Here is a 19917-nt window from a genome sequence, read left to right on the forward strand (position 1 = left end):
CAAGTATCCGCTGTGCTCGTGGTTGTACCCCCCTACCATGCACAGCACACATTGTGATGCGTTTTTATTTTTTAGTATTATTTTAATCACGCTCTATTATGTTTAATTAAGTATGAAGACTTCCATCGCTTCTCGGCCTTTTGGCTAAGATCATGTATAGTAAGTATGAAGACCTCCAATCACATCACCTGGAAACCATTTTACCCAACACTCTATTTGGCTGCCAGTCTCTTGTCTCTCTGCTTAGCAATGGTGAGGCAGGTACCCTTTCTGCAGGGAAGAGAAATCCATGGTTTGTTGCCTTTGCCAATAGCAAAAATGGTAGAGAGCTGAGTAGCAAAGCTGTTGCCATTGGCATTTTTCATGTGAACTACACCAAAAGAACCAGTTTGTCTCTCTCTGTCGGTGATGACATAAATTCTTTCCATGTTAGCACCTCTGGTCACTACACACAGATTACCAGTATCAAACTTGATGAAATCAGTAATCTTTCCAGCCTCCAAATTAATGTGAGTGGTGCCATTCACCTTGAGGAGGGGATCAGAATAGTGGGTGGTATAAGCATCATGTGGCACCAGATGAGAGATTCCTTTCATTCCCACAAAGATCTTTCTCATTTTGCACAACTTATAAGTGGCCTCCTTAGGTGTAATCTGATGAACAGCAAAGCAACCCTTGGTGTCACAGATCAAGCAGAAATTGTCCCCAGTCTTGTTAATGCCAACGATGTCAATAAAACCAGCAGAGGAGGTTATATCAGTTCAGACCTTGCCATCATTTTTATTTTTAAGTTTATTTATTTATTTATTTATTTAAAAAAATTTTTTTTTTAACGTTTTATTTATTTTTGAGACAGGAAGAGACAGAGTATGACCAGGGGAGGGTCAGAGAGAGAGAGACACAGAATCTGAAACAGGCTCCAGGCTCTGAGCTGTCAGCACAGAGCCCGACGCGGGGCTCAAACTCACGGACCGTGAGATCATGACCTGAGCCGAAGTTGGCCGCTTAACCGACTGAGCCACCCAGGCGCCCCTATTTATTTATTTTGAGAGAGAGAGAGAGAGAGGAAGCATGAATCGGGGAGGGACAGAGAGAGAGAGAGAGGGAGAGAGAGAATCCCAAGCAGGCTCTGCACTGTCAGTGCAGATGCAGGGCTCGATCCCATGAACCTTGAGATCATGACCCGAGCCCAAGTTGGATGCTTAACCAATGAGCCACCCAGGTGCTCTGAGACCTTGCCATCAATCTTAATAAAACACTATATACAGATCTTCTTTACTTCATCTCCTGTTAGGCCATACTTAAGTCTTTTCCTTAAGAAAATGATGAGAGGGAGACATTCTCTCCACTTATGGCGACCAGTAGATGGACAAGAGGCAAACACACCAGTCAGTTTGTCCAGCAGTTAATGCTTTGGAGCGGCTACACGCATCAGATTCTTCTTGGGACCGTGAACTGTAGCTATGCTAGGCACCAAAAGAGGACTGCCTCCTTTTGGCATGAGAAAAGAGAGCTAAAAATATCTTTTCAGGAAAAGGTTTGGTAGGGACAGTTGAAGATTGTTCAGGGAAGAATGTGGTATCATATCTTACTGCATACGACTGGAGTTATACAGCAGAAGAAAGAAAAGGCAAAAGATGGAACTTTATAATGTACTGTGGGGTGCCTGGGTGGCTCAGTTGGTTAAGTGTTCCACTTTGGCTCAGGTCATAATCTCATGGTTCATAGGTTTGAGTCCTGCGTGGGGCTCTGTGCTGACAGCTCAGAGCCTGAAGTCTGCTTCAGATTCTGTCTCCCCCTCTCTCTGCCCCTCCCCCACTTGCACTCTGTCTGTCTTTCTCAAAAATAAATGAACATTAAAAAAATTTTTTTTAATGTACTGTGACATTAACATCAGAAAAATGACACATGTTGGACCCAATCAGTGAAGTAATATTTACTGAGCATCTACTGGGGACAGGCCTCTGTGTTAAGGCCTTTGGGTAATCATATAGGGTTTGCTCAATAAGGACTTGATAAGGGGAGGCCTGGTTTATGCCTGTTGTCCCAGCTGAATTATTAAAAGTTCTCTCTTGTGGTCTAACATTCTAACATGTTCTTATCTGGACAGTATATTAACTGATCACACTACCCCTGAGAGATATGACTAATTCCAATTCAAATCAACAAAAGAGATAGTTCTTGATATTGGGTTAGATGCGGGTCAGAGAGTCAGCAGCCACACCTGGGGAGGGAGGATTTAGGGCTGTCATGAGGAAATTCACCCAAGAAAATTACTGGGAGAAAGAAAGAAACAAATCTAAAACTCTAAATAGAGTCAAGAAATCTCTAAAAGGATCTGGTGGCTGATTTTGACAGGAGTCTAAAAGGGCATCTTTTTCAAGATGTTGCCATCCCTTCTTGGTTTGGAATTTCCACTGTAAGAGTTATCCGCTGGGTTTCTACAAAAAAAAAAGCAGTGGGGAAGGGGTAGAATCTTGTCTTCAGAAGATCAACTACTAAAAAAAAAAAAGAGACCTCCCCTCCCATTCTTGGAAAGCCTTTCCTCCTTTGCTGGTGAGCAACAGTTGAAACAATTGGAGACTGCTTGGTTGTCACCTGGGCAGGGGACTGGGAAAACAAGAAGGCATAGATCCTGAGGAAGCTTGGAAGAAACTGACAATCGCCCAGACCCAGTGGGGGCCTTGAAAGGAGAGATGCGTCCTGTCCTGCCGTCCTGTCCTGCCTACCTGGAAGAGCTGAGACATTGTAACTGAAGGGAGGTGGCCATGAGAGAGAAACCAGAATGAAATCAAGTGAAATGACGTGGAGGACTTGTTTCCTCCATGAGAATTCAAGGGGCTGGCCCTCTTGATAAAAATCAAGATAGCCACACACTGTGATGAACAGGGCGGGGGGTCTGTGCCTCTGGGGAACAGAGGAGTGCTGGACCGATACGGGAAGAGGGAAAGAGCTTTACTGGATGTTGTGAGTGGGAAGTCAAGGGAGAGGGAGAGAGGTGTCTAAAGAGGACTTTTAGGATCATTTACTGTGTATGGTTTGTAAAAACACTTTTCCTGATCTATGAGAGTTGCATAGGCATTACCAGCTTCACCCAATAGTGTGGACTCTGGCAAGGGTCTAGGGACCTCCATGTATGCCAAGCACATAGCCGTATGGGTGTTTTTGACAGAATAAATATTGTAGATGTGATTAATAAAGTACAAGCGATCAAAAGCATTACTGAAGTCACAGTGGCTTCTTGTTATATATATCCCCCCGTCAATAGATAATAGAAGAGAGATTTTTGTGTGGGAGTGTAAGGAAGAGTCTTGAAAGGTTTCAGAAGGAGACAGGTGACAAACACCAGTCTAGGGACATCCTCAATTCTTTATTAATCCCCCTGTGTCTTCACTGCTTTATTCCTTAGCATATAGTGTCGAACTTTCCTGTAGAAATGGCATGTGGTTTTTGCCCTTAATAAAAACCTGGGGGCTATTTCTGACATAGAAATTGATGTTTTCCATGAGTTTTCTCTCAGAGGATGAGATAAGAAAGAGGCAGATACATGCTTAAAGCAGGTCTTGGATGTTTTCTTTGACTATGACAGTGTTAAAAATGCAGACAGGCAAAAGAAAACAGACTTATCTCTGAATGGACTGTTTATTTCTGTGGTGATTAACTCACAGTGTTGTGTTCTTGCACAAAATCCTTGCGTTCCCCCTCATCACGGTCCTGTCCCGTCTGCTCTGGTTCAGCCACACTAGCTGCGGTACGCACGTACTACCGTGGCCATACTTCCTGCTCGCTGTTAGCATTGAAGGATTGTAGTGTTGTGTACAATGTGCATGTGTATTTCTGTTCCAGCCTCTTTCACTTAACATAGTGAGCGTTAATGTTCCCACATGATTCAGATATTCATTGAAAATTACTGTTTTCCTAGATTCCCATATGTATATTCTATAACTCACTTAACTCTTTTGTGGGCAATTCCTAGGTTTTTACCATTAGAAATAATGCCGTGGTTTCCAGTATTGTGGGAGCATGTTACTTGCCCCTTCCCCCAGTTGTTCTTCTGAGAGTGGCAGCCTGATGTTCTCTGGGCCCCACATTCTCGCGCTGTCAGCCATGTACTCCAGAGCGGCTCTGGACCTGACCACATGGCCTCTGTCTAATCACAGGATTCCCCTGCCCACAGCAATTGGCTGTGGCGATCTAAACTGATTGACTAGAAGCAGTGAGTGTTTGGCTGAGACTTCTGAGAGACTCACACTTTTTCCTCAAAGGGTTTACAAAGGAGAGGTCAAGAAAGAGATACTGGTGAGACTGTCTTGCCACCCTGGGCAGCCTCACAATGACACCCATGAGGAAAGCAGGGTGGAGCCAGAAGACAAAAACAACAGAAAACAAAACAAACAACAAACAAAACCTGAGTTTTGATGAGGATTTAAACTCTGACTTCAGCCTGTTCTGCACCTGAACTTTTCATTTGTTGAACCAGTAAATCCTGCAGCTACACCCCCTCCCCCATACACACACACACACACACACACACACACACACACACCACACCCCTTATTTTTAAATCTGATTGCATTGAGAGCTTGGGCTCTGTTGTAACTTTTTTGTTCACATGTCATTGACTTCACAGCATATTGTGTCCTTTAGATAATAAGAGCTAACAGGTACCCAGGGTTCACCTTGTGTCAGGCAACATGTTAAAGACTTTACGTTCATTATCATAGTTAGGCCCAATAAGTCATTGGAAGTAGCAACTCTTATAATCTTCATTTTACACATTGGACGTTGAGGCTTAAGGAAAAGACCAGAACAAAACGTCAGTGTAGAGTCACAGGTCAGCAAGCGGCAGGACCCAGATTCTATCCTAAGCCTGTCTCCAGAGCCAGAGCTACATCACAATCTGCCTTTCTGTTTCTCCTCATTTCCTTTATTTATTCCCTAAGAGCAGAATGAATTTTGTGTGAAATCAGAGAGACTGGAGCAAGTCAAGTCCCTTTAAAAAGCAGTGTGGTTAAGGGTTTTTGTCTTGGAGCAAGATACAAGAAACTAAAGGACTGGATTTCAGAAGGAGCATTAAGAAGGAGAAGGGTCTGGGTGGGGGGGGATGGGTTAAATGGGTGGCAGGCATTAAGGAGGACACTTTTAGGGGTGAGCACTTGGGTGTCATATGTAAAAGATGAATCACTGGGTTCTATTCCTGAAGCCAAGACTACACTGTATGTTAACTAACTTAAATTTAAATTAAAAAAAAAAAAAGGAGAAGGGTCTGAGAAAAGCCTCATAGGTAGGACTGGCAGTGATTGTGTGCACGTGAGTGTGTGTGTGTGTGTGTGTGTGTATACAGTGGAACCATGTTAGGATTCTTTCCTATCACAGAGTCTCGGATTCAAAGAAGTCTAGTCTATGCAGAGTGAGAACTCGTGTGGAAACATGAGTGAGGAGATTAGATCAGATTTTGAATCCTACTTTATTTATTTATTTTTTTAAAATGTTTATTTAGTTTTGAAAGAGAGAGAGCAAGCATGCAAGCGAGGGAGGGGCAGAGAGAGGGAGACAGAGGATCTGAAGCAGGCTCTGCACTGACAGCATTTAGCCTGAGGCGGGGCTTGAACTCACAAACGGTGAGATCATGACCTGGGCCAAAGTTGGATGCTTAATGGACTGAGCCACCCAGGCGGCCCCAAATCCTAGTTTAAGAAGTCTAATTGTGATATTATGTACAATAGAGAGCCCTCAGTTCCTCCAGAAGGCGTGGTGGACTATGTCCTTGGTGGCCTGTAATGAACCGTACATCCTAGTATTCATGCCCTGTGTACTTCCCTCCACATTGATTTAAGCTTGACCATTTAACGAGCCTTGGCCACTATGACATCAGCAGACATAATGCAAGAGGAAGCTAAAGAAGCTTTTGCACATTTGGGTTTATTCTCTTAGAAGGCTCTTTCTTAGAATCCAGCTGCCACCTGTGAAAAAGCTCAAGCAGCCACAGAGAAAAGTCCATGGAGGAGAAGTGAGGTCACCTGGCTGACGGCTCTAGCTGTCCTCACCTTTTGGCATCCACTACCCCTTGATAACCATTTGAAATGAGGCCATTTCAGTGTCCCCATCATCCTGGTGTCCTAGTCACCACAACATAAAGCAGAAGGATCACCCAGCAGCCAGCCCTTAGAATGGTGAAAAAGAAGAAATTGTTGTTTTGAGCCACTAAGTTTGAGGCAATTTGTGATGCAATAATAGATCATCGAAAGGGTTGGAAATGGTCTTCCTGCTTCCCACCCTCCCATTCTACCTTCTGGCAAATATAATGGGCTCTTTGGGCAATGCAAAGACAAAGAGAAGAAAGCCTCATGATCCCCGTCCTGATTCTTGCACCTCTGCCCCTACCCTGCATGTTTTTGAGCTTCAGACATTTATTTATAGCTGCCTATCAATATTTCCCAAGCAGAATTCATTTTCTTGGACTTCAAAACTCCCCTCCTTCTCCTTTCTCCGTTTTGGTTATTGATATTGTCCTGTACACAGTTAGACAAGTTAGAAATCTCAGAGTCATTTGATTCTCCCTTCACTCTCCTCCCCATGTTGAACAGCTCCTACTGCTCACTCATGGTAGCACGGCTGCCAGCCTGTCCTGGCTGCGCTGGAGAGGGCTGCTGGATGCCAGGAGATCTAATACAGCTGTAGTAGAAGGCCTAGCCCGGGGAGTGTTACAACTACAACACTGATCTGTTCTTAAAAAAAAAAAAAAAATGGAGTGGCTAGGACTCTAGCCAAGTTGGAAAAATCCTTCTTCTGGCAGTTGTACCTCCAGAGAGAATGAGTATCGGTTTCTGTCCCCTCTCCCCACCTCCAGTGTTAGTGGGATGAAGGATCAGTGGCAGTCGGGGCAGGTTAGATACAAAGGAGACTGTGCTCCCTTATAATTTTAGAAGACTTATCCTGGCATCCTCCTTTGTGCAAAACTTGGACCACTTGCACACATTTGACAAAAAGTGTTTTTAAAAAATCCAAAACATATTTAATTAATATGGAGTTGAATCAACTGCGCTACATTTAGAGTGTGTTATGTTATAATGAGAATGAAGTGCCCTGGCACATTTTTAGCCAAGCAATCTGGTTACATTGCCTTCTTCTTGGTGTACAATAATATCCCAGATATTAGAAGCCACATATAATTCTTGGTTTCCTTTTTCCATATTCCAAAGACAACTCATTCTTCCTATTCAGCACTAAATGAGGAGTGAAGAGACTTGGTCTCAGAGCTGCTGCTGGTCTGTATGGTGCCGTAGTGCAGGTTAGAAGAAAGGGTCTTCTGTGAGTGGCGGCGGCTATGGACAGATGGTGTCCCTTCTTCTGGATGGGGCTACTCCTGCCCCAAAGCACAGAGCTTGGCCGAGAGGGTATAGGCTGGATTCTAGTCTCCACTTGGCTCCGTGGCCATAGGACTTTGCACAGTGCACAGAGGATACACCTGTTCTTATACCTCTCCTAGGACTCTGGTGTAGCACTACCATAGGCAAGTTGTGTGACCTCATGTTTCTGGATCTGGGTTTCCTCAGTGTGGATAGAGCACTGCATCTGGGGCGTGGATACCTGGGTTGGAGTCTTAACTTCTCTTTTTAGTCACAACATGACCTTGACCCAGTCCTTGATCTCAGTGGGCCCTAATTTTCTGGTTTGGAAAGTGGAGGTGGAATTAGAGAGTTTCCAAGAATCTCCTTCTGAATTAAAAAAAACTCAGATACTAACATGTTTCAGAAAGGCAGGCAAGTATTCAAGATCTTCAAGTTTCATGACAGGACTTGATTTTAATAGTCTGCTGCCATCTTCTTCCCCTTATGGCAACTCAGTCAATTAGTCGATTTCTCTGCATTTTAGTTTTGCTCTATTTGTCAAATGGAGATAATAAGAGATGTCTTGGAGGGATTCAAGGAGGATAAACCAATTAATGGTCATAAAGTCCTAGTGGCCGTGTGCCTGCTAAGTGGTCATGATTCTAAACAGATCTTTATAGTTCCTTGGCTGCTCACAGCCTGAGCGTCAGACAGCACCATTTATAACACGATGTTCTTTTTTTATCAAAACAGACCCACTGAGACATTGAGAGGAAGCATGTCGAAGCAAAGGCCAGCATACTGACTATGATGGGGGTGGAGGATGGTAGGAGGTGTGAGTTGAGGGAAGAAGAAATCTGTGAATGGAAGGAATTGCTGTTGCAGTTGAGATTTTTTTGGGGACCTGGGTATTCCTGGGAGGTTTCTCTCACGGGTAGGATTAGGTGACAGCAGAAAGGATGGCACCATCATTGGCAGAAGCATATTCTGGCTCTGTATCTGTCGTTGGTGCTCTTGACTTTGGATTCCACATTCTCCTTATTTATCTTGGTTACGTGGGACGGGGATGAGAAGGACGCAGCTGTAAGGAAGGTAGAATCCACTTCCTTAAGAGTTCATCTTGCTATGGCACTGAAGATCCTAGCCAGCCAATATGGTATTTCACTTTTTTTTTTTAATTTTTTTTTTTAACGTTTATTTTATTTTTGAGACAGAGAGAGACAGAGCATGAACAGGGGAGGGGCAGAGAGAGAGGGAGACACAGAATCGGAAACAGGCTCCGGGCTCTGAGCCATCAGCCCAGAGCCCGATGCGGGGCTCGAACTCACGACCGTGAGATTGTGACCTGAGCTGAAGTCAGACGCTTAACCGACTGAGCCACCCAGGCGCCCCGGTATTTCACTTTTTGATCTAAGTTATGTTCTGGACAGGTTGACACTTCAGAATCTAGAAAGAATATTTCAGAATAGAACATAAACATGAGCCATTGTCTATGTCTCCATTTTAATTCTTCCTGAAATCTTTTTCAGTTGAAATTAATTTCTTCTTCCTAACATTTCCATATTGCTTTTTGGACTGGACTGCCATATATTATAGGTATTTATGTAGCTCCTTGAGAGTAAAGAACGTATTATTTACCTGTGAGTTTTTATAGTGTCAAGAGTGCCACTTTCAACTTAGAACATCTGTAATCGCTACTTATTAAGCTCAGTGTGGTATGTTATATGAGAAAGGAACATGGAAGAATTAAATGACAAAATTTTAGAATTTCAAGATTTAAAAATTTTCTGGATTTATCAATCAGGTAAATCCCATCATTTTTGCGCCCCCCCCCCTTTAATATTCTCTGTGAGACTAGAATTTTCCTTTTGATGAAGTAACACAGGATTGGCTTATTTGGTAATCTAATCATGTCTAATCATTGAAAAGCAGGGGGCAGTGATCGAAATATGAGATGAAATTAATTTTGTTGGGGGCAAACAATGGGGCGGTATATCTTGAATGGAAAAGGATAGATAACATGGCAAAGTAGCAAAGGAAAAGAGGAAAAGCAAAGATCTCTCTAAGTTGGCCTTTGAGCAGATTTTATTTTATTTACATAACCTCTCACTCATATGGGTCCTCTCTGTGAGTCCCTTGATATGGAACAACGGAAGCCCTTGGTTGCCCTATGTCACCAAGAACATTACATGAAGTAAACACTGATTCTGTCTTATGATTTGGTTGAACTTTGGATAATGATGTATGTTGTCAGCAGATTCTCTGCTATAATTCTTACCACATAATTTGCTAAGGAATAATTACCTTTGTACTCAATGTATCTAGAAAGCAGAGGTATAAGGTTATATTTCCATGCTCTTTGTGCGCAAAAGAAAAGTTTACTGACCCCTAAGTCATATGTTTTCACCTTAAGTGGGAAAATATATGGAATCAAAGAATGAAAATGTTTTAGATATGCCTTTGCATCAAGAAGTTATCTGGTTCTGGGTGCCTGGGTGGCTCAGTCAGTTAAGCACCTGACTCTTGATTTTGGCTCAGGTCATGATGTCACAGTACATGAGATTGAGCCCCAGGTCGGGCTCTGCACTTGTTAGCAAAGCTTGAGATTCTCTCTCTCTCTCTCTCTCTCTCTCTCTCTCTCTCTTTCTCTCTCTACTCCTCCCTTGCTTAAGCATTTTGTCCCTCTCTTTCTCTCAAAATAAAATAAATAAACATAAAAAAAAAAAGAAGAGTTATCTGGTCCCTTCTCTCATTTTACAAACGAGGGTACTGAGACTCAGAGAGCTTAAATGATATGTCCAAGGTAGGAAGCTTAGGATCAGAACACAGGTTTCTGACTCTGAGCTGTGGATATTATTGCTATTTTTACCCCCTGTGTTGATATTGTCTGGCTTGAATTCATAGAAGTGATTATTTTTGTTCGATCTTTTATTTTGCTTCATTCAGTGTATCATATACAGTTCAATGTATTGCCTTCTGTGTGTGGCTGGTTACAGGATTTTCCCTTCTCTGGCGCTGGAGTCCTCATAGTAAGGATCTTAGGCTCCTCCTACCCCAGAGCCTATATGACCATTCCTAGAGACTTAACTTAATATATTTAGAAGCCAGCAAAGGATTTCTTAGAATGATTGAATCCATACTATGTAATGCAAACCATTTATTGTTACTATTATATCAGTAAGGAATGCTTTATGCTGCAAGTATGCTGACTAAGTGGCTAGAGATGCTTAATTATCTCACACACAAGTGGGTGAGCAGAGGTTCAACAATGTCTTCAGAGTCTAAGAATCTAACTTTCTTCTCCACTATCCTCAATGTATTGGCATGCTTTCTTGTCATCTCAACGTTGCTGAATTGTTTCTAGGCATCACATTTTTATGGCAGCAACAAGTGGAATGGGTCAGTACTGGTGATCTTTTTTCCTTTTTTTTGAAGAAAATAAATGTTTCTTAGAAGCCTGTCCACCCCTGACCTGTAGGCATCCTGCTTCTCATTGGGCAGAACTGTGTCATATGTTCACTCTTGTTTGAAAAGGGGCTGGGAAAGAGTTACATAGGGTTTTGTTTTTGTTTTTGTTTTCTGTTTTTTGTTTTTGTTTTGTTGTTGTTGTTGTTTACCTCTGTAGTGGGTAAGAGAGGTATTCTAGATATAACTGTTAGTTAGCCAATCTTCAATATAAAATAGCCCAGGAATAAATATATATAACTATAAGTAATATTCTATATCAACTTCTTTTTCTTAATACATGTTCTTAAAAAGTTTATTTTCTTTTAGTAATCTCTATACCAAATGTGGGGTTCAAACTCACGTCCCTGAGATCAAGAGTCGCAAGCTTTTCCAACTGAGCCAGCCAGAAGCCCCTCTGAATCAACTTTTAATTCTGCTTCATTTTTTGGTCCATCTGCCCTCATGGGGAAGTCAGAAGCTAAGCTTCTTTGTTGGGTTAGATTCAAGAGAACTTACTCAGGATGCCATGTATTCTCAAACTGAGGGACATGGAAAATTGAAGTGTCAGCAGGCAGGTTGGGATCAAGATGTGAGTAAAAATAGGTCATTTATTTTTGTAATGTTTATTATTTTTTAATGTTTATTTATTTATTATTCTTTATTTTGAGGGAACGCAAGTGAGGAAATACCAAGCAAGCTCTGTGCTGTCAGTGCAGAGCCTGATGTGGGGCTCAATCTTACAAACTGTGAGATCATGACCTGAGCCAAAATCAAGAGTCAAACACTTAACTGACTGAGCCACCGGGCACCCCCAAAACAGGTCATTTAAAGAAAAGAAAGTAGGGGCGTCTGGGTGGCTAAGTTGGTTAACCATGTGACTTCAACTCAGGTCATGATCTCACGGTTCATGGGTTCGAGCCCCATGTGGGGTTCTGTGCTGACAGCTCAGAGCCTGGAGTCTGTCTTGGATTCTGTGCCTCCCTCTCTCTCTGCCCCTCCCCTGCTTGCAGTCTGTCTCTGTCTCTCTCTCAAAAATAAAACACTAAAAAATTAAAAAAAAAATAAAGGAGAGAAACCATCAAAGTGGTTAAAGTTATAGGCTCTTGAGCAGATTGTTCTGGGTTTAAGTTCTAGCTCTGTCACTTTCTAACTATGTGACTTTGCCAAGTTACATCCCATCTCCAAGCCTCAGTTTCCTCCTGAGTTTAATGAAGAGAACACTAATACCTTTTTCATTAGGTTGTAGTGAGGAGTTATATCTATAAGTCCCTGAGCACGGTCTGGCTCATAGCAGGCATTCAGTGTCATTACCATCATCATTATCACGGTCATCATTCAAACAGCAGGATTGTGAAGAACAGGCATTAGGAATGGGTATATAGAATGAAGAACTCTCAGAGCCTAGGGTATGAGAGGAAGTTAAATGGAAAAGCAAAAGAACTAAGTCAGGCAATACATATTCCCTGCAGTGAGGGTGGGCTGCCTCCATTAAAAGGATTCCCTGCTGCAAGATAATATGAATGACTCATACATGGGGGTATAACTCTTATCTCGTGGCTTAGACATATCTCCTAGAAGGTGGCGCACCACGTAGGATTCCAGAGTACAGAAATGGGATGGTGGAGGGAAGAAATGCTGGCAATAGAGCTCCAAGGAGCAGGAGTGGGGTGGGAATCTTCTGGTTAGGGGACTTCTGCCAAGAGTGCCACAGGCCTATAAGAACCATTTACTATAGAAGCCATAAAGCATTAGTTTCTCCCTTTGATCTTCTGACCCTGCTTTGACTGATTGATTGATTGATCGTGTGGGAGTGCATGTGTGTTTGTGTGTGTGTGTGTTTGATGAGTCACTGGGGATGCCCGTTTGCAGTGCCTACTTACATAGCAGCAGCAATAGTAGGCTGGGCATTTGGACTCATTGGAAAGTAGCTGGCTTCACAGACGTGTGTGATGTGTCTAAGTCCATCATCACTGGCTGGCACCCAGGGTGAGGTGGAGATACAAGACAAAGTTTAGATACAAGACGGTGGTTCCCACCGTCCTCCGAGGCTGGACAATGTCTAACTACCATGCAGATAGGCTGTTTATCTGTCTCAACAACTGCGACGAGTCAGTTACATGGCTTTCCTCCCCTTCCAGAAAAGACCAGACGTATATGATAACTTTCAACAGATATGGTAGACACTATTATCTGTGTTAACTAACTTCATCCACAAAACAACCCTGTGAGACAGTTATAATGATTTACCATGAGTTTTATAAATTAAAAAAACAAAACAAAACTGAGGTCAAGTAACTATAAAGATCATAAAGGCAGCTAAAAACTTTGGGAAAAAACTTGTTTGGAAAGCAGATGTGGTTGGTTCTAAACCTGTGCTTTATGCTAAGACCCATTGACTTCAGTAAGGCTAGGAAAACTGGTCTGTGGTTGTTCTTAAATATTGTTTTATTCTAACTTTTGCACAAACAAGTGGAGTTTAATGAAGCATTGATCCAAACCCTGGGCACTAGGACAGAAATAGTAAAGAGAGAAGAGCCCACGTTCTGGGCTTTTCCTGACATGTTTTGGCCAACGATGTGTGCAAGGCTCCTCTTTGCCCTGAAAGTACACACATAGTGAAATGCCTGGGAGCTGGGGTTTTGCCCTACAGTTTCTGGGGTGGCAGATTTTAGGAGTGTAGCCTTGATGGAGAGATTTGAAGTAAGGAAAGGTTGTTGAGGAAAAGATTATAAAGATTGAGCTGGGTTTTATGAGGGATGAAAGGAAGATGATCAGGCAGGAAATTCCTAGCATGAGCAAAGATATGGAAGTAGAAAAAAAAAAATATGGGGCTTAAACATAAGCAATTCATTTGGACTGGGATGTAGGGTATATGAAGAGGAACATTTGGAAGTGGGAGATAGATCAATGAAGACTTTAAATGCCAGTCCAAGGAGTATAAATTCTACTCAGTAGGCAATGGGGGACCTATTAAATAAGATCTAAGTAAAAATTTGGGCTCCGGAGAAAGGACAACTTTTTTTTTTTTTTTTTTTTGAGAGAGACAGAGATAGAGAGAGAGAGACAGAGAGAGAGCATGAGCAGGGGAGGGGCAGAGAGAGAGGGGGCAGAGGATCTGAAGCAGGCTCTGCGCTGACAGCAGCAAGCCCGGTGTGGGGCTTGAATTCACCAACCGTGAGATCATGACCCGAGCCGAAGTCTGATGCTCAACCCACTGAGCCACCCAGGCGCCCTGAAAGGGCAGCTTTTATTTCACTTTGACCTCTGTATAAACTCAACCTGGGCTATCACAGTCACTGCCAGACTTGTGACTGCAGATTGCAGGCTGTGGCAGCCAATGCCAGCCCTCACTATGGAGAAGTTCCTGACCACCGCCACATGTCTGGGGTGAGACCGAGGCAAAGAATCGTTAGGTAGATGGTAAATGAGTGGAACTGGAGTTTGTGTTTTCGGGTTCTCGGATCAGTTTGTTCATTTAACAAATATTTTTGAGCATCTTTTTAGGTACAGCAGATACAGTCATTGTTTAGGAAAAATGGTCATGCCCAAACATAGTCTACTGCATAGCTTGCTGGCTCAATCTTCAAGTTCTTGGATCTGACCCTTTTATATTGTTCCTGCGGAGTGCTTCGATCTGAGATGCCATTATGTCTTGCCCAACTCCATTTGTAGCCTCTTAACAGAGCCTCATGGCTTTTATTCTCAAGATTGTAGACACACACAACAGCCAGGGTGATACCATGACAGCAGAAGTCAGATCCTAAAACCCTTCAGCGGCTCCCATTACACTTAGATTAAAATCCAAATATCTCTCTGTACTTCACACATCCTTGTATAAACCCCCCCCCCCCCCCAAGACTTGTAATCTTACCTTTCACCTCTCTCTTGATCACTATGCTCACTGGCCTCTTGCTATTTCTTAAACAGTCATAGTGTATTCCTGCCTCAGGACCTTTACTCTTGCTGGCCACTCTGCTAGGAATGTTCTTCTCCCAGATTCTAGCGTGGCTGCATACTTCCCCCCAACTCCCCTGACCCCATGCGATTCAAATCTCTATTTAAATACCGACTCCTCAGAGAGCCCTTCTCTGGTTCGCTATCTTGTTATCTTTATGGCACCTAGCACTACCTGAAAATCATACTTTTGTTTGTCTATCTGTTTACTGTGTTTATTGCTCGCTAGAATGTATGCTCTGTGAAGAGAGTATTTTGTTTACTTGTTCATTGTGGTATCCTCAGCACCTAGAACAGGGCCTGGCCCACCAACAGGCAGTAAAAAGTACTGAATGCATGATTATTACTGGGACTTCCTCCACAGCTTTGAAGGAAAGTTGTTTTATCCCTAAAAAACTTAACAGCTATCTTTATGTTTTCCTCACATATCACAGCTCCAAACTTGCCCCTCTTGTCTCTTGCACCTCCTGAATAAGTGACATCCATTTGGGCATGCTAATGGGCAGTTTGCAAGTAATGGAGTGCATTTCTGATTTTAATTCTCTTGGCTGCTGTGAATAGTTTTTCTCTGGTTGTTAGTAATTAAAACAAACAAGCAGAAAGACTCATATTATTCTAGCTCATTGCCAAATTGGCTATTGCTCAACTCAAAATTAAATGTACACACACCCATAAAACTAGCCAAACTGGCTATTACAATTACCTAAAGATCCTTCTGTCCATTAGCAATGTTGCCTTTCAAGGGTTTATCCTGTTTGGCATATACATCAAAGTAGCAGTCATAAAGACTTCTACAAAAATTTGGAGCATGTAGATGTGGAAAAATTTTTCAGATGTTTTTTAAAAAAAGATTTTGTTTCCAGCTAAACTGCAAGGCATAGAGTAAAGAAGTTCAGTGTTTTGTCAAAACTTGGTTCTTTACAACCAACTGTCACAGTCGCCCCAAAAAGGGCAGATATGATTCAGATGTATTCTGCATCTTGGGAATTAGTGTCAGAATACCAGCCCTGATCTCTTTAGTGAATGATTCATTCGCTAATGTGATTAACAATTCTGAGAGCCAGTGATGTTGGCCACTAATGTCAGATGTTTAGAAGCTGCCTTGTTCATGTTCGTTTGTACTTGGCAGGGAGAAGGGGTCCTGAATCTGCTGTTCTGATTTTTAATGTTTTCATTTGAACCAGGAGAATGAGCTTCTTAGGAGTTCTACAGCTGTCCTTTTTCCTCCTCCTCCTACTCTTCCTCCTCCTTCTTTTTTTTTTTTTTTGAAATGGGTAGTACCTATCCAGGAGAAAAACAAAACAATAACAATTCAGGAGAATTAAGAGTAGAAGAGTGTCAGAGCCTCATCAAGAGAACCTTGCAGATTAAGTTCCTAGAGGTTTGATGACTATGTTGAGTAAAAAATATTCAGCTTCGATTCATTGTTTGACTCAAAGGCCTGGCTCTGTACCTTTTGGAATATAAGGAATTCAGAAAAGTTGGGGCACATGGTCAGATTGGGATTACTGTTATGTGATTATGTGTTTACATGTCTATCTCTAAGGGTTGACCATAAGCACCTCCAAGTTAGAAACTTATTCATCTTTCTTTCCCATTGTCTGACCTGGGAAGTTGTGTAGTTTAATAACAAGAATGATTATGAGGATGCTGGTAATGGCCAACATTCCTCAGCTCACTGTATGTCAGACACTGTGGTCCTTTGCATACATTGCCTTATTTAATTCTTACAACAACATATTCTGTCCATATTTCGTGAAGAAATTAAGGCTGAGAGGTGTTCATAAATTTGTCCACAGCCACAGAGCTAGTAAAGTGATGAGCCTGGGATGTGAAACCATTTCTGTTCTTTGTCCTAACAAGATGTTAATCTCTATACATTATGGTTTGTTGCCTGAGACTGTAGTTAACCAAGGACCCCCCCTTCTCAACCTGGCCTCACGATTCCATCAAGAATTAAAATGTGACCAATGGAATCAGACGATACTAATGTCCTGGAACTAATCACGGTTTCACCAACCAGGAAGAGAAGAGAAAACTTCAGTGTGGGTAACAAGAGATGGAGGGATTACCTGTGTTGGGGATTAGCTCCAAACGTGAGGGCAGTGGATTTGAGAAAAAGGCGAGAGTAAAGAAAAGTGCCCCCAAAGAAAAACCGAGTAGGAATTTCTTTTAGAGGGAAGGTAGATTTTCATTCTGGGAAGTTTCCAAAGTGTTGCTTTTAAGCCACCATCTTGTTCAGGTTCCTGCTGGTATGCATGGGGCCGGAGACAAGAAAGCAAGTGGAAAGGTTTGAGCATGCCTCTGTACGCTGCCCTCCTCACCCGCTCCTGGTAATATGTGCTTTGGAAGCAAATGGGTGGAAAGTTTTCCCCACTTTGGCTTCTCTTACTTTGGTACGTGGGCGTAGGTTTGTGTGCCCGGCTCTTCCATGAGGAGTTCAGGTTGCTTTACCTGCTACGGAGTCTTAACAGGGTGAGACATGTGCCTATGGTTGCAGGCCTGTCCCAGGAAAACTTGTCATACCGGATATGGAAATCGGTGGGGCAAAGTGGGAGGCCGGGTTGTCTTATTTTCATAAGACACTTGGGTTGCTCTCCCCTGGCTCAGCCAGAGCAGGGCATCAATGGAGCAAGTGGGGCCAAGAAGAAATCATTTGCATGTGACACTCAACCTGGCAGTTCTAGATATTTTAGCCAAGGGTGCCACTTGCATAGACAATAGGCGTGATGTCCCCATCAGAAAACAAAGGGGAAAAAAAATATCACAGGCTTTTCTAGCCCTTATTATCTCTCCTTGCTCTGGATCTCACAGTCCTGATGGCTCTCAAGTTTTTTTTTCAAACTGATCCTTTTCAGATTTCCTTCTTTGGTCCTTGATTCTCTGTCAGGATTGTCCTCTGGCTTCTATTTGACCAGGGGGGTTTGCAGAACTGATTTAAGCCTCAGTCCTAGCGTGCTGCAGACCTGCTAGAGGAAGAGGTAGCCTGGTTTCGTAAAGCCAGCATCAGCAGCCACTGATGGAAGGTGTTCTTCTCCTAATGTGATTACATAAAAATTAATGATGGGTAAACATCAATGTTAAGAGATTTAATTTGGATAAAGCTTATAAAGCTTGCCTGCTTAATTGGAGTTTATCTGATCCTTACTGTTTTATTTTTTTCTCTTTGTTCTGCAAATTTTCCAAAATCCCAGCACCAGTGTGATACTCTCCCTGCTTCCTTCTCTTGGGCAGATAGGGACTTTGCGAGCCCTGACATTCTTCTGGTACTTTGTGAACTTCCACGTCAGGGGAAGGGTACAGAGGCTGGCAGATATAAAACAGGGAGATGCCAGCAGGGCTGATGAAAAACCCCTCCCCCGAAGGGTTCCAGAGAGAAGCAGGAGCACATTGGAGGAAGTCAGATATTTCCCCCATCTTGGTTTACTCTTTCCTTGCAGGTAGCTGTGGATCTGTGAGAGCTGCTCGCTTTTAAGAGCTCCTACCCAGAGGACAAAGAGTGTTGTCTGGGGCCAGTCTCCTCCTCCAGCTCTCAGGTCTGTTTCTCTTTCTTTCTTTCTTTCTTTCTTTCTTTCTTTCTTTCTTTCTAACATTTATTTTTGAGAGAGAGAGAGAGAGAGAGAGAGAGAGAGAGAGAGAGAGAATGTGAGCATGAGCAGGGGAGGGGCAGAGAGAGAAGGGAGACAGAGGATCTGAAGTAGGCTCTGTGCTGTCAGCACAGAGCCTGATGTGGGGCTCGAATTCACGAACTGTGAGATCATGATCGAGCCAAAGTCATATGCTCAACTGTCTGAGCCACCCAGGCACCCCAGCTCTCAGGTCTTTCTGAATCCATGTTTAATTTCCTGAAACGTACATGGGCCAACCGTAACCCGTATCTAACGGGTAGCCAATTTATATGCATCTTTCTCAAGGAGGATGAGAGAGTCCTTGTTTCCAATCTCTGGATGTGATTTTTTTCCCCTACGACAGAACCTGATTCCTCGCATCTTCACATTCACGGGTGGATCCAACCTTCCGTTTGTCATCTCACGCTTCCACTTGTACAAAAAGGCCCACCAGGCTGCCGAACCATAAACAGGCAGCGGAAATGGGACTTTTTGAGGAAAGGAAATGGTTTGGTGCAAGTGCTTAATTTTTTGCTTTTTAACTGCAGCGAATACTTTTTAAAGACTATTTGTCCTATTGGGACTATTGGAAGAAGCGTTACATTCATTTTATAGTCTCTGCTAGTTGGGTACTTATTTTATCCAAAAAAAGGAAGAAAGACAATTCCGTGTGCCAGGAATCCATCTGCTGTTAAATTTCGCGAGAACTAGAACGCACTGAAAAATACGGCCAGACACTTTGTTCATGTTTTCTCCACCTTTGGACTGATACCAGTCATAAAACTCCCATCTTGTATAGACAATCTGTTAAAATAAGTTACTAAGAAACCCAAACAGGTGTAAAGGTCATTCTTAGTGTGAGTGGGCTTTCTTTTTGCTGTGGTTACAGCCAAACCCAAAGTCACTTCGAGATGGGGTTTTATAGATGATGTTTTAAGCTGTAAACCACATTATATGATTGGAGAACCGCACCCAGCACGGTCAGTTTTCCTGTTCCGGAACTCTCGGTGCGACTCAGTGAATAATTCATGTTCATTCCTCATGTTCTCACTTTGTTCAGACCTGGAGCTTATGAGCAGGTTACTCCACTGCATTTTAAACACGTCATGTCTCCCAAGGTGTATTTTAAAACATACATGGACAACGAAAAGGAAGCAAAATGTGTCCTCAGTATGAGGGACAAAGGATGTTGTTAACAAATGGGAAAGCATTCTATATCTAGAGAGCCTGAGGAAAATTGATCAAATATGGGAAGGGCATATAGATTTGAGGGCAAAAGCAAATGCATTTGAAGGGAAGAGACTACTCTTCTCTGCATTTCCTGAGCACCTATATTAGAAAACAGGCATTTTGTTAAGCGTTTCAGGCACATTATCTCATTAAATCCTAGATAAGCTTTGTGGAATAGCCAGAGCCTGGGTGAAGAAAGGTGAATAACTTGCTCAAGTGCTCATCGCCAGGAATTAGCTGATGTACCAGTGCAGCCCAGGGGGGTTTACCTCCTGCCCGAGGCTGTCTCTACATGGAGTCCCTGTGGTGGTCACCGATGTGTCTGCTTTCATGGGTTGTAACATCAA

At 42.8% G+C, this 19917-nt stretch overlaps 1 pseudogene; it reads right to left on the reverse strand.

Annotated features, from left to right (window-relative positions):
* Nucleotides 1–206: 206 nt before the first annotated feature.
* The window catches only part of LOC125934028 (40S ribosomal protein S4-like), a 109905-nt pseudogene continuing 90194 nt past the window's right edge, over nt 207–19917 (reverse strand).

This window comes from Panthera uncia (assembly GCF_023721935.1).
Source record: "Panthera uncia isolate 11264 chromosome A1 unlocalized genomic scaffold, Puncia_PCG_1.0 HiC_scaffold_16, whole genome shotgun sequence".
Lineage (NCBI taxonomy): Eukaryota > Metazoa > Chordata > Mammalia > Carnivora > Felidae > Panthera > Panthera uncia.